The 13,529-nt window shown below is 46.7% G+C and overlaps 1 non-coding gene and 3 pseudogenes across 1 annotated transcript; all 4 read left to right on the top strand.

Moving 5' to 3' along the window:
• Positions 1–1,632: 1,632 nt before the first annotated feature.
• LOC123047804 (uncharacterized) lies at positions 1,633–1,707 on the top strand (annotated as a pseudogene).
• A 280-nt stretch (positions 1,708–1,987) lies between these two features.
• On the top strand, positions 1,988–2,063 carry LOC123047807 (uncharacterized; annotated as a pseudogene).
• Positions 2,064–2,174: 111 nt separating this feature from the next.
• On the top strand, positions 2,175–2,250 carry LOC123047810 (uncharacterized; annotated as a pseudogene).
• Positions 2,251–2,334: 84 nt separating this feature from the next.
• On the top strand, positions 2,335–2,417 carry LOC123047760 (small nucleolar RNA SNORD24). The gene has a single exon (XR_006423124.1). It is a non-coding gene; the product is annotated as a small nucleolar RNA SNORD24 (small nucleolar RNA).
• Positions 2,418–13,529: the final 11,112 nt, after the last annotated feature.

Genomic DNA, 13,529 nt, shown 5'->3' with positions numbered 1-13,529 from the left:
TCTTTTTCACGAGAGGTGGATCAAATTTTTTGACACCCAACCATTTGATCAATTGTATATTAAATATGGCCTAGTATTTAAGAAAATTTATTTGGTACAATTTTGCAAAAAATATTTGGTAGGTTCTTCACAAAAAAACTCATTTTGGGCACTCAAAAAATGGAAAATGATTTTCTCATGGATCAAAAGCATTTTACATAAATCATTTGGTCAATTATACATAAAATTTGGTCTAATACATAGAGTTGGTAGGTTCGTCACAACAAAACTATTTTTTATACCTCAACAATGAAAAATGCTTTTCTCCTGCAAAAAAACTTATTTTTAATCAATTACGACCTATTTATATGGTCATAAAGTCATCAAGGCCTTTATTGCATTCTGATTGGTCCACGAGCACCTCACACGGATCATGCCCGACCACCGTTGGATAGGCCCGGATCCGACGGCAGCCCTCTTCCCCCACCCCCTCTACCCCTCATCCCTCTCATCCCCCTCCCAAATCAGCGCAGCTGCCTCTCCACTCGTCCAAACCCTAGTCGCGCCCTCCTCCGTGCGCCGCCGCCCCCATCGATTCTGCCCAACACCGTCGTCCCCCTCCACTCGCTCTCCTCCACGAGCCGGATCCCCACCTCCTCCGGCTCCCCTTCCACTCACTCTCCTGGATTCCACACACCCACAGCCGCTGCCCTTAGATCTCGATCCGATCCAGATCGATGCCGCCACAGCTTCCCGTCGCCAGCCCCGCCCGTATGGGGACTGGACTCTCGCCGCTGCACGCAGACGCAGAGGAGGAGAGGGAGTTGACGAGCGATGGCGGCTGGGACTGGCCGGGTGCTGCCACTGCTGGCCGTGGCGGTGGCGCTCATGGCGGCGCTCCTCTACACCGCGCCCTTCTCCAAGGTGAGCGGCGCCTCACGCCCCTCAAATCTGCATGCGGCGGTATGGTGGCGGAGGCTGACGGGTGTTCGTTGTGTTTGCGCGCGTGCAGGGCCTCGGCGGGGAAGGGTGCAGCCTGCTCCCGCACGGCCACTTCTGGATCGCCAGCTAGCGGGTCGTCGCGCCCCGCCGCGTCAGCCCCACCGCAGGTACTCCGCCCCTTCCCTTCTCCCTCCCTTCCATTGCTCCTCCATCGTCCCGGCGTTTCATGGTGGTGTTGTACCTTCAGGCATGCACATGGCCTTCTAGATCTCGGCGTGCTTCTTATATGTGTGTTTGATGTTGACGTCGCTTGTGGTTTTGCAGGGTTTTGAGGCTGCAGCCTGGGCACCATCAGGGTATGCTGTTTCCCTGTCAAGTTTCTTCAGTGCTCCATAGTTGCCTGTGCGACTGCTACTAGTCTTTTATGTAATGCTAAACTAAAATGGGTCTAGTTATACTAATCATTCCATGAAAGTTCAGTCTGATTTGCTGGTACTCTAATAGATACGCCTTCAGCTTTTGTCATATAAACTCTCCTGGTGGTAAATCATTTGGTCTGCATTATAAAAATGTTTATGATGATTCCCATGGATTTTAGAAACCAGTCACAGTTCATGCTTTATAGTACTGTGAAGAATTTTGTTTGCTCATGCTCAGAATTATTGTTTTACATATGTTACTTGTGATGTTCTGCTGGCTGAGATGTGCATGATCTGGGTGATAAAGAAAATCATTCGGATTCCCACTGATTTTCATGATTATTACAACCAGATACTTCTGACGGATGATGCCATCTCTTGGACTACATATGTACTCCTTTATTATTGAGCAAATACTTTCCTTTGATTTTTTGCAAACCTCTTAGCAGTAATTTTTGTATCCTCTTTTTTGTGTTCTGTTGGCTGATGAGATGTGCATTACCTGGGTGATGAAGAAAATCGACGGGTCACGCCATCTCCTGAAGTACATTTGCACATTTTTACTGCTTTAGATTGACTGTACATGCATTCCTTCATTGGTTATGAACCTTATTGCTCATTGTGTTCTGTTGGGTTGAACTGCATGATTCCAGGTGATGAAGAAAATCATTCGGATTCCCACTGATATTTCATGATTAGTGTAGCCATCTACTTCTGATGGACGATGGCATCTCCTGTATTACATTTGCACCGCTTTATGACTGGCCGTACATGCACTCCTTGTGTTGGTCGCAACCTTGTTGCTCTTTGTGTTATATTGGGTCTTTTGCATGCTTCTACGTGATGAAGAAAATCATTCGGATTCCCACTGATACTTCATAATTATCACAACCAGCTACTTCTCACAGACCATGCCATTTTGTGCTCTTTAAGAGATTTTGCTCTATTTTGGGTTTTAATTCATTCAATAGTTGCTGGTGTTTATTTTCCTTTGAGCCTGTGATGTTATCAAAATATTTGCTACTCTTAATGGGTTTATCCCACTTTATGATCTTAACCACCAAGATCTCTGAGGCTCTTAGTTCTAGTCTAATGTTATCAGTACAGTACATCCGCTGTTGCCAGATTTTCGATGGACTCTGTTTGTTTACTCTACTAGTGGTTCCAGCATAGCTCTAGAGTACATCTATTCACTCAGATTTATACATTGTTAAAATGGAGGCTTGGGAAGAACTATTTTCTTTGTAGTAATAAGTCAGGAGTTGTTTGTTGCTTCAGTAGGGTGTCATACATTATAATCATCAGCTCATGTCGTCTGGGATCAAACATAGCTTTGAATTTACAAGAGTAAAGATTTATGTGAGAAGTACAAACCATGTTCACTTAGATTTCCTGCTAGTTGCATATCTGCACTTCATTGTACATACGTCGTGTTGGATCTCAGTCCAGAATCCAGATCCATAGCTTGTACTGCAACTAATGTGTCATGCGTTTTGTGGCAGCAACAGCAGCTAGCAGGAGCAATTCTCTTGCTGGTTTGCATTGAAGATATTGTATTCTGTTGCTATATCATTGTTTAATAAAACCACAACATGATGCTCACATGAGATATCCACATGTTTCTGTGCTGTTTTGCTACAAGCTGTGTGTTGATTTGATAACAGGAGTTTCCTTGTCCTGGTCCTATACTATATTTTGACTCCTATGTTTCTGTGCGCGTGTGTTTAATTGATGTTGTTTCAACTTTGAACTGCTTCTGCATATGGCCTATACAGATTTAAATTTTGAGATTTAAATTTGTGGTTGTTCCTCTCTTATAGATGCTCAAGTGTGAAGCCGTGAAGTATGAAGCAAGTGTGAAGCCGTGAAGTGTGAAGCCGTCAAGTTCTACTTAGTGAAGAGTAGCATATTGTAGCATATATGTGTTGTAAAGATTGTAATAGATTTATTTAGTGGTATATTTGATGATTCTTTTTGATTATGTATGTGATCTGAAAACTTGTGAAATGGAAACTTGACCAATGGGTCCACTTATGAAATAATCTGTCAATTTTGTACATTTCTGACATGTGGGACCAATTTGAGAGATGATCATGACAAGTGGGACCAGCTTGAATATATAATGGCTGAAAACAGAAAAGCAATAAATAATAAAAGGCCATGGGCCAACAATAAAAAAGGCTACAACGTTGGGCTTGGCCCATGAAGCCGACCAGAATTAACAAGGAAAAAAAATAAAAGGCTGAATTAATGGGCTCGGCCCATGTAAAACGCTGAATTGGACCGGGCTGAATCTTATGCCACATCAGATTGCCACGCTGGATGCCTACGTGGCCTGGGGAGGTTGCTAGTGACCAAAACGCCACAATAGACGTATTTTGGTCATAAACGTCCACGACCAATCCAGAAGAAAGGTCGCTATAGTCAGTTTACGACCGCCAGCTTTTGACCTTATGTTTTTGGTCACAAAAAGGTCACAAATTAAAAACAGTGACCATTCAGTGACTAATAGTGCTGGTCACAAGTTGACATATTTCTTGTAATGATTGAGGAGGGTCAAGGCTTTTCTATCTCATAACTTTGAGATGAAAGACCTAGGTGTGGCTGATGTAATCTTGAACATCAAGTTACTAAGAAATTTTGAGGGTGGAATTACACTTTTGCAATCCCACTATGTTGAGAAGATTTTGAGCCGTTTTGGATATTCGGACTGCAAACCTTTTGCAACACCATATGATCCTAGCGTGCGGATTCGGAAGTTCGAAGGCATGGCTGTAGATCAATTGAGATATTCTCAAGTGGTTGGTTCACTAATGTGTCTAGCATGTGCTACTCGTCCTGACATCTCATTTGCTGTGTGCAAACTGACCCGGTTTGTTTCCAATCCGGGAGATGTGCATTGGCATGTTGTTGAGCGAGTGATGTATTACTTGCAAGGTACTACGAACTATGGAATTCACTATTTTGGGTACCTGACGGTACTTGAGGGGTATAGTGATTTGAATTGGATATCTGATGTTGATGAGATGAAAGCCACAAGTGGACATGTGTTCACACTTGGTGGTGGTGTTGTTCCTGGAAGTCTTGCAAGCAGATGATCTTAACCAGATCGACTATGAAAGCATAACTCACAGCATTAGACACATCATGCGTCGAAGTAGAATGGCTTCGAGAGCTTTTGATGGATTTGCCGGTGGTTGATAAACCAGAGCCGTTGTCCTTATGAACTATGACAATCAAACGGTGATTGCCAAGGCTAAGAGTTCAAAGGATAACATGAAATCCACAAAGCACATAAGAAGAAGATTGAAATCTGTTAGAAAATCAAGAAACTCTAGAGTAATAGAGTTGGATTATATCTAGACGGCTAAGAATCTGGCAGACCTTTTACGAAAGGGCTATCACGGATTGTGATAGAAAATGCATTGAGGGAGACGGGTATGAGACCCACGTAAGTTGTCATGGGGATAACCCAACCTATATGATCGGAGATCCCGTGAATTAGGACCTGGAAAAACAATCCAGCAGTCAACTGAGGAGAGTATCATTAATTAACCCATTCCATTGGACATGCACTAATACTCTCAATTCTGTAAGGCAGGATGACTTTTGTCTTAATGTGTTCCAAAGCTTATGTAAGCAAGATCCTAATCTACAGAGAATTCTTTGAAGGGACACACCTATGTGAGCCCGACTGCTGGTCACAGTCTATGAGATTGGGTAATCTCTAAGAAGCTCATGAGAAGGTACAGAGTATGACTAATAAGCTCCACCCGTGGGGTTTAGCCTTCGGTAGCCACATATTAGCTGACAATAGGCGAACTTCTGCACGCCAAGCTAACAATTCAAGGCATAGTCCATTGTTCAGTTGTGAAGAAGTCTAATCCTGCTGCTCTAGGCGGAAGTTCAACTTAGCAGTCTCCACTGAAATTTTTGATATATCAAACATTGTTTGGATGTGTTGATAAACTTATGTGCCTCAAGATCTGGTGGGGGATTGTTGAACCATAGATGTGCTTTGGGCCCATGTGAACAATGATTCCTGGTTAATCTTGAGGCCCATGTATAATATGACAGGTGGTGGGAAGCTTAATCCCATCTTGCTAGCTGAGGAGAGTTGAGACCCTTTTTTATAAGGGCTGCTCTATCACTTGCCATTGGGAGTTTGGGAAGAGGAGCAGTACACGCGCGCTCCTCCACCTCCTCCGCCGCCCGCCTCGCCAGGATGCGCGCGCGCCGCAGGTTTCGGGAATGAGCCAAGTCGAAGCTTATTTTTGCCGCTCAGAAACGAATTAATTAATTAATCAGGGATTAATTAATGAGTCGCTAACAGGTGGGCCATTGTCCGAGACGTTGGACTTGGGCTGGCTTGTGTTCCCGGGATTCGTCGACTCCGTTCGCGGGTGTGCGACCCTTCTCCGAGAATGACGACTCCCTTCCCGGGAGTGCGTCGACTCGGTCGTGGGCTTCCGCCCAGGCCCACGACTATCTACCTGACGGACTATATAAGAAGGCTCTGGCGAGTCGAGTGGCCTAATTCGGTTCACTCACTCTCTCTCGCATAAACCTAGCCGTCATCTATTGTTCCTCACTCTGTGCTGCCTTCGGTGACCCCATCCAGACGACCGCGTGCACGGTTGGTCGGGAGAGCAGGTGCCTCCAGAACCCTGTCGTTCGAGATCCTGCCCGGGATAACGGCAATAAAGTTTTTGGAGAGCGTCTCGACACGACTGCTCCCGATCCGTCCCCAGCTCCGTCCACCTCTACTTCCACTACTTCCCCTGCATCGACACCATGGTCGTCGCCGCTGCCGCCAACAAGAAGGCCACGGACGACGCCGAGGTTGCTACTGCCGCCGCCGCGTTGGCCTGGCCAACCGGAGGGTATGATATGTTCATCCCTCATTTACTCGTACTTGTACTAGCCATATATGTGCTGCTCATAGATGGTTTGCTTTTATGTTATGTACGTGCTAATATGCTTAGGTATCGATATGAGATGCATACCATATTTGTCATGTTTAATGTTTACCCGTGGAATAGAATAATTGAAAAAATGTTAATATTTCCAACAGCCCCTGCACCTGGTTTGGTGACCGTTACCGCCATGCACTCATCCATTCCGCTGCCAGCACGACACCCAACCGAGGTGATCGTCCGGGCTCCGGCGAGGACACACGAATAGCAAACCCGGCGGGAAGTAACACGTGTGACGCTCCACCAGACCAGACGGTTAGTTGGTTTGCGCGCAGGGGAAAACGTCTCCCTGTCTACCCGGCAAAGCAAGTGACGTGCTCTGCCTACGAGATGCACCCTTGTTGCCTCTGCTCCCTCCCTCCCTCGTCCTTTCACAGGTCAGGTGTGAACTGCGGTTGAGTGCAAGCTTTGCACTGAGCCGTGGAGAAGCGCGGTCTCAAGCTTATGTTGTGTGCGTGGAGGTCAATCAAGCGTCATATCACTGGGTCAGAACTAATCACTGGTCCTAATCAAGGAGTTAATAGCGCCATAAATATCTCCGTATGTCTCATTTTCAAGGAGGACAAAAAAAAATCTTCGAACCGTGGTTCACACGAGCAAGTCAGGCATTCCAGTATGTCTGCTCACTCGCCATTCATGTCTATCCACTCGGTATATGAAGCCAAACAATGCAGTAACCTCCTTCTACTAATTTGCAGTCGGCGGTTTTCTCACCACCTCGCACGGTCGCACCCCATTGACCCTCTCCGGACTAAACATGCATATATGATTGAAATTGTCTTATTAAGTGACACATTTAGCAAGTTTAGCCTAGTTAACAGTATCACTCCTTCCCAAAAAGAAAAACTTCAGATCATGGTTTACACAAGCTTGTCCATTCCAATTCCAAAATGGTTTGCTCGCTCATCATCCATGTCTATCAACTACGTATATGAATCATTTGGTTGTTAGTGTTTCTAGGATTTGCATGACAGTCTGTTTATATTTTTTTGTTGTGCGAAAAGGATGAATAGTGAGATCGTGAAGGAATGTTAATTCCGGTTGCTCAAGAAATACAAGGATAAAAGAAAAGGAATCCAAAAGGTTAAGGCGCAGATTGTGTGTTATACAAAGCATAAGGTCAAGTCCACAAGTTAGTCCTTCCACATTATCACTTTGTGCCACAACTCTTTCGTCAAGACAACAATTGCTCCCAACTCTCTCCCATCCGAGGAGCTCCTTACCCCCTCCCCCGACAAGCTAGTACCGTTGTACCCGCCTTCTATAACCTGGCATACACATCTTCTACTAACTATGGTCAACGGTGCTCTCACCGCCTTCTTGTTCTTCCTTCCTCACATTTACCCTACCCAAACCGAACATTCTAAGCCATGCTCGGCATTGCCCTCTTTCAAGCCCAGATCTTCAAAGACCACCGGTCTCACTTAGTGAACATTTATCTGCACTGGGTTGGATCCTCTTGGACCCTCCCTATACAACCAACCTGCAGCCTCCGTTGACCCTTCCAGCGCTTTCCTTTCGCCCTACCTACAGAATAGAGGTACTCAGTGGACCCCATTCATCGTCTCCTACCTATATCCCCAATAAACCCTTGCATACTACCTCTATGTTGATGTCGCTTGAGTACAAGCTGAAGGCAAAGAAGCAACCCTAGGCGTGCAAGGATGACGACACATGTTTTCGAACACGTAATTTCGGAGCCAGCAATAGCACACTCCCTCACCACCACCCGCCGGAAAATGACATATATTTAAAAGGAAAGCGCTAAATGACGACAAGAGTAAGCTAGAGGGGGATCTTTCACTTATCGGCGGTGTTTTCAACCACTCACCAGGCCACTACCGTATTCTTGAGGATACTCTTGTACCTCGTGAGCAATAACAAGTAGCTCTTGACTTGAATCCACCCGAACTCGTGACTAACGAGTCGAGTTTAAATCTATCCTTGTTAACAAAATTAGTTTAACGAGCCAAGCTAACGAGTTACTCGTTTAGCTCATTAAGCACGTTTATCAGAAGGGACGTGAGCTAAGTGTTCCAAGTGTTTTATTTGGTGTAAATTGTTGATTGCTCTGATTTGTAAAGAAAGTATGCGTCCACAAATATAATTTTGCTGGAATAATTTCATACATAATACGTATATTTTGTTATTCACGTCTATAAGGAGCTTAACAAGTTAAATGAGCTATCTTGCGAGTTACACGAGTCGAGCCGAGTTTGAATTTGAGCTCCTTAAGTTAACGAGTCGAGCTGAGCTAACTCGTTATATTAACGGGCTCTAACATGTCCAACTGAGCTAGCTTGACTCGACTTGAATTCCAACCCTAGATTACGCGATACACCGCCCATTGTGGCGAGATCCAACTGCACTATACTTTCATGTTATTTGATTATTTTGAACATGGTTTCTTGTAAAGTGGGCCTTTGCACATGAATTTTGGTTGTGTCTTTTCTATGAATGTTTACATGATGAGATGGCACGTGTGCATGTTGAGAGAAATAGGTTAGTGAAGACTATCTATTTGGATATAGAACATTCGAGTAGTCGTATTAACTGGCGCCTTTAGCGGGTTTAGTCTAGTTAATACTTAATAGTAACATCGTAAACATCTCTGGACCAGTCCTTCCCAAATGCAAAACTTCATGTCACGTTTTACATAAGTAGTCCATTGCAAAATGGCTTTCCCACTCATCGCCCATGTCTATCAACTATGTGTCTGAATCAATTGGTTGTTAGTGTTTCTCGGATTTGCATGACAGTCTGTCTATATTGTGTGGTTGTGCTAAAAGGATGAATAGTTAGATCGTGAAGGAATGTTGATTGAGTAGCTCAAGAAAGAGAAAGAAAATGTTTCCAAAAGGTTAAAGCATAGATTGTTTGTTAGGTTATACTAATGGATATGTTTAGGCCCACAAGTTAGTCCTTTCGCGTGATTGCCCTTTGACACAACTCTTTCTTCAAGATAATAGTTGTCCACTACTCCATCCCATACGATGAGCTCATCCCCCCGCCCTCCCGACAAGCTAGTAATGTCATACCTGCTTGCTATCACCTGTCATCCGCCTCTTCTACTAAATGTGGTCGACGGTGCTCTCACAACCTTCTTGTTCTTCCTCGCTCCCATTTATCCTTCCCAGACCAAACATTCCAAGCCATGCTCGGCATTGCCCTCTTTCAAGCCTACATCATCAAAGACCATTACTCGCATGTAGTAAACATTTATCTCACTCGGTTGGATCTCCATCGACCCTGCCTACACAACCCGTAGTCTCTGTAGACCCTTCCGGCACTTCGCTTTCGCCCAACCTATAATATGTAGGTGCTCGGTCAACCCCATTTGTTGCGTCCAACCTATATCCCCAATAAATCCTTGCATACTACCTCTACGTTGATGTCTCTTTAGTAGAAATTGAAGCCAAGGAAGCAACACACACATGCAAGGATGACGACACATGTATTCGAACACGCAATTAGAAGCTAGCAAGAGCCCACTCCCTCATCACCACCCACCGGAAAACGACATATATTTAAAGGACAGTGCCAAATGATGAGAAGGGTATGCTAGAGGGGAATCTATCGCCTACGACGACGCTTTCAAACGCTCACGCGGGCCAGACCAAAACTATAGTCTCGACGACACTCTTGTACCTCCGAAATGCTCTCTTCTCGTCGGAGGACGAGAATGGCTAGGGTTACAGTTCAATCAAGTCAACTTTAGAGCGATTCACCGAGACTTCCAACTTTCAAAGGAAGAGTAGCAAGCAGTGAAGCAACCCCATGTTTCGAGCACAACTACATGCAAAGGCAATGGTTTCGACATGTGGGTGGTCGATACCCGAGGGGAACTAAGTCGGAGGAATGGGGCGAGCTCAAGGGTTGCTACTTCTTTTTGAACACCCAATTAGACGCTAGCAACAGCCCACTCCCTCACCGTCACTCACCGAGAAATGGCGTATATTTAAAGGAAAGCGCCAAAATGACGGCAAGAGTATGCTGGAGGGGGGCCTATCACTTATCGACGTCGCTTTCAAACGCTCACGCGGGTCGGGCCAAAACTATAGTGTCGACGACACACTTGCACCTCCCGCATGCTCTCTTCTCATGGGAGGACGAGAACGGCTAGGGTTATGGTTCTATCAAGTCAACTATCGAGTGATTCACCGAGACCTCCAGCTTTCGAAGAAAGAGTAGCAATCGGTAATGCTAGCCCATGTTTCGAGAACATCTACGCACAAACGACCCATCCAACACGGGCCTGTATCGGTCTGCAGCGCAGTCCGGACGCGATTTCTCTCCCAAATCGGAGACAAAAGTAGGGGCTTTGCGGGAGTCTGGACCGCTGCCACGCCCACTTCTAACCGCCCTCGTCCACCCAAACACCCTCCACCCTCCCGTACGCGACCCTGCCCGGCGCCTGCTGCCCGCATTCATGCCGTTGTAGAGTGCGCCGCTGCACATTGAAGACGGCTTAGGGCAGACGTGACCTCTCACTGTATCCGCCATTTAAGTTGCATACCGCCCGAGGGCGCCGCCTGCTGCACGCTCGGCTGAGCATGCCTTCTCGCCGCATTCAAGCACCTCCACTAAACCCACGTGGAAACTAAGAAACCTACTCCGGCCAGACGTCCTTTCACGAGCGGGCCGACAATAAACACATCATCGGGCAAACTCCTCCCATCGGCCCGCTATTTAAAGAAGGCCAGACGCCGGGCAAGAACCGCACCAATCCGCCGCTCCCATCTGCTCCTTCCACCATTTTAATGGCATCCGACGAGTAGGAAGAGCCGTTGTCCGGCATAAAAGCTGGTTGAGTGGCCTGCCGAGCCGGCCGTATATGAGCGAGGCAGCTCCCTGCGCCACCTCCCTCGCTAAGCCCGACGGAGCAAGTTGTCGTCCCAAGGCGGCGCGTGTTTCACCAACTCGCCACTCCAGGCCAGCCCATGGAAGAGCGGCGAGTTGCGCCATGCCGTCACAGGGGGAGCACGGGCAATGTCGCTGCCTTGGACGACATTGCGTCATCTGGCGCCTCCTGTGCATGCGACCGCGCCCTACCGGCAGAGAAAGAAGCCGGCTGCATGGAGATCAAGAAGTCGGTGGCTAGCATGTCCGTATCTGCTGCCAACATCGAGAGAAAGCAGAACACGGGAGAGTGCCGCCGCTTGGGTCCCAGGAAGGCCACCGCCGGCTTCTATAGCCGGTGACCTGTCCGGTTCCTTATCTCAGACCCTCCTGCGCACCCATCTAGGCTCCACGGAAGCACCCTTCTCCTCCGGCTGAAGCACTCTCTTTGCCACTCAGATGAGCGGCACAACCGGAAATAGGGAAGATACGGGGGAAGAATATGCCTCCAGGACTCCTGGCGGTCCGGTTAGCGGGCTGCCGGACATGTGGAAGACAAAGGGATCCGCCGCGACCGGCCGGAGACTAGTGTAGTGTATGCATGTCGTGGGAGTGGAGCTCCGCACGACCGTGCGTGGACACAGTTTTACGTTTTTAGTTAAAATATGTCCAAAATGTAACCATTTTTGTTCAATTTGCATGAAATCCGTCATATTTATATGAAATCCGCCCGTATTTGCATGAATTTCATCCGATTAGTTGAAAAAGAGTTTGAAATATATACGGCTAGCTTTGGATGGCGGCCTCCCGCATTCGTGTCCGGGGACTGGTCCCCTTGTCCGTGGACGGGTGCGGGGTAAAATTTGCAGGTTGCTCTTGGAGATGCCCTAACACGTGTGACACCCTCCACCCGACTAGACGGTTAGTTAGGTTGCGCACAGGGGAAAACATCTCTATGTCTACCCGGCAAAGCAAGTGACGTGTAGGACCAGTCCACGGACGGATGCGGGAGAAAATTTGCGGGTTGCCGTTGAAGATGCCCGAACATCGTGTGACGCCCTCCATCCGACCAGATGGTTAGTTGGGTAGCGCACAGAGGAAAACGTTTCCCTGTCTACCCGGCAAAGCAAGTGACGTGCACTGCCTACGAGATGCACCCTTGTTGCCTGTGCTCCCTCCCTCGCCTGGCTTGTTTTCGGTTGGCGTTCACGCTAAGCTCCAGCAAAGGGGCGTTTAGAGGTGACAAATCATTAGAGTATGGCGAAATGCATGCATGTTTACCACGCCGGGTCGAACAACCTGGATGCGGACCCGTCGATCATGCGGACACCGTGTGTGGTGGATCATTTTTCTACTTTGAAGCGGTATTAGGATCATTTTTAAACAGTGATGATTAGTGCATCGGAAGAAGATTTATCACCGTGATCTGTCAAGAAAAGAAGAGACTGACAGCCCGTACCGGCCCTGTACTTTGGCTTGTGACAGTAACTCGTCCTTTCACAGGTGTGAACTGCGGTTGAGTGCAAGCTTTGCACTGAGCAAGATTAACATTGTGTGTACGATGAGCCGTGGAGAAGCGCGGCCCCAAGCTTGTGTTGTGTGCGTGGAGGTCAATCAAGCGTCGTATCACTGGGTCAGAACTAATCACTGGTCCTAATCTAGGAGTTAATGGCGCCATAAATATCTACGTATGTCTCATTTGCAAGGAGATGGAAAAAAAAAATCTTCGAAACGTGGTTCACACGAGCAAGTCAGACATTCCAGTATGTTCTCCTCACTGGCCATTCATGTCTATCGACTCGGTATATGAATCTCAATGGATGTATTCTCCGGATCTGGCGTGCCAGGTTGTCTATGTTGTGTTTGTTGTGAAAAAGGAGAAAAGGCGTGATCTTCAAGGAATATTTATTCGGTTGTTCAAGAAAATAAAATGATTCCTAGACGTAGCCGATGGTCTGTTTTATCAAAAGAATACGAAATGTATGTGTAAAATTAGTTGCACAGGTTAGTCCTCCGCGTTATCGCACCGTTTCACTCCTCTTTCTCGAGATCCCCTCTTTTCACCGTTGATGAGCTCCTGACAAGCTTGATTCACAACAACAAAATGCAGTCATCTCTTTCTTCTATTAATTTGCAGTCGACGGTTTTCGCACCACTTCTTCCTCATACGGTGCTCCCTAGACCGAACACGTATATACATGATTGAAGTTGTCTTATCAAGTGACACTTTTAGCACGTTTAGTCTAGTTAATAGTAACATCATAAATATCTCTGGACCATTCCTCAAAAAGAAAAACTTCAGATCATGGTTTACACAAGCTTGTCCATTCCAATTCCAAAATGGTCTGCTCGCTCATCATCCATGTCTATCAAC

Source organism: Triticum aestivum, chromosome 2B (assembly GCF_018294505.1).
Source record: "Triticum aestivum cultivar Chinese Spring chromosome 2B, IWGSC CS RefSeq v2.1, whole genome shotgun sequence".
Taxonomy (NCBI): Eukaryota; Viridiplantae; Streptophyta; class Magnoliopsida; order Poales; family Poaceae; genus Triticum; species Triticum aestivum.
This window is presented reverse-complemented; position numbering and strand designations above follow the sequence as displayed.